This window comes from Rhipicephalus microplus, chromosome 5 (assembly GCF_043290135.1).
Source record: "Rhipicephalus microplus isolate Deutch F79 chromosome 5, USDA_Rmic, whole genome shotgun sequence".
Lineage (NCBI taxonomy): Eukaryota > Metazoa > Arthropoda > Arachnida > Ixodida > Ixodidae > Rhipicephalus > Rhipicephalus microplus.
The window spans coordinates 163,515,825-163,517,938 of record NC_134704.1 but is presented as its reverse complement, the minus strand read 5'-3'; positions in this window follow the sequence as shown (position 1 = coordinate 163,517,938).

Sequence of the window (2,114 nt, the reverse complement as noted above, 5' to 3'; positions counted from 1 at the left end):
ACTAGGACCCTTCTACGCTCCAATCTCTGGCTTCCTGTTTGTGATGGCGCCCCTGTTTGCTTCACCTGTTTCCACGGAGGAAGGAAAGGTGACCTGTTTCTCTCTCAGATGATGATGATGATGATTAAAGGCCTCCCCTTTGAATCGGGGTGACAGCATGCGCCATCTAGCCTACCTTAATAGTTCGAGTTTAAATTTTGTCCCTCAACTCGGATGTCTTGTTAATTTTGCCCAGCCGCTACTCTTGGCCGGGATGTTATTTTATCGACTTCTCTGCTTTTCCTCCACCAATACTCCAGCCGCTGCTTAGTAATACCTACTGCTGACCAGTTAATGCTTCCATCAACCGCGAAGCCCAGCGCCTCAGGAAGTGTGACTTTCCCCCCATTTCTATCCGGCCGAATCTTTTGGCATTCCATGACTATGTGGTCGTTTGTTTCTTTATTTATGCCACATCCAACACATGTCTCATCCTGTGACGAATATTTGCTCCTGTAAGTTAGAGTTCTCAAGCAGCCAGCCCGCGCCTCAAAGAGCAACGCACTACCTTTATTGTTGTCATAAAAGTTCTCTTTCCGGATCTCTTGTTTGCTTGCCTTGTAGATTCCCAGCGATCCCTTCTTTTCCATCCTCTCTTTCCACATGAGCGTCTCTGTTTCCCTCACTTGCTTTTTAACTGGCCCCCTTTGATTATTTGCCGCGGTCAAGTTATATTTAGTCGCCAGCTTTCGCGTCCTCTTCCGCCATTGGGTGTGCACACTTTTCAGGTACAGGTATCTGTGCACTCTGGCTGCCCAGTTCTTCTCATCTAAATGTCTAAGTCGCTCCTCAAACCGTATTTTACTTTGTGCTTCCCTCGCCTCAAATGAAGCTCAACCCATATCGCCTTGTACAGCCTCGCTTGTAGTCTTACTGTGAGCTCCCAGAGCTAACATGCCGACTGCCTTTTGGTTAACCTCCAGCCCCGACAGGATATCTGACTTTAAGCATAATACGGCATTAGAGAACGTTAGCGCCGGCACCATTACCCCTTTCCAGATGCCTCGTACTACCTCGTACTTATTGTGTCCCCAAAGTGCTCTATGTTTCATTACTGCTGCATTTCGTCTCCCCTTCAGTTTGAGGTGTTCTTCATGAGCATTCAGGTAGCCTTTTCCTTCATTAAGCCAGATCCCCAAGTATTTGTACTTATTTACTAATGGTATGGCTTCCTGTTGTATCCTTATTGGTGCTACATGAGCTTCCTCGTTGAACACCTTGACTCCAGATTTCTGTGGGTTAAAATGTAGGCCTAGGTACGTTGCCTCATTACCACAAATGCCAGCCAGTTTTTGAAGTTCTTCCGCATTATCCGCCAGCAGCACTATATCGTCTGTGTACATCAATCCCGGAATCCGTTGCTCCACTAACACCCCATTGCTTCGGTGTGACAAATCAAAGCCCAATCCACTCTCCTCTAGTCGTCTTTCCATTCCTCTAATGTACAGTGTGAACAGCAATGGCGAAAGAGGGCATCCCTGTTTTAAACCTCTTCGAATGTACACGGGCTCTGTGTATGTACGCCCTTCCCACGTAATGTGTGCCTTGTTATCCTCATATATTGCCCTTAGCAGCCCTAAAAATTCCGACCCAATCCCCTCCTCTTCCAGTATATGCCACAGCAATCCCCTGTCCACGTTGTCATAGCCACCCTTTATGTCCAGAAACAGTAGCCATGTTGGTCTGCCCTGTGCTGCCGAAATTTCGATGGTCTGGGATATGACGAAAGGATTGTCTTCCAAGCGTCGACCCGGCCTAAATCCATTTTGCAGTTCCCCTAAAATACCGTTACTTTCAACCCACTTCAACAACTCGGCTTTGATGGCTTGTATAGCTAATCTATAAAGCACTGACTTGACTGTAATCGGCCTGTAAGAGCTCGCCTTGTCCCTTTCTCCCTTGCCTTTGTAGATCAAACTCATTCTACTTTCGCGCCAGTGCGAAGGAATGCTCTTGGATTTTATAGCGCGCTCGATGGCTCCATACAAGTGCGCCTGTCCCGCTGGTCCCAAATGGTTGATAATCTCTATCGGGATTCCATCCGGTCCTGTTGCCGTACGTTTGGGAACACTGTG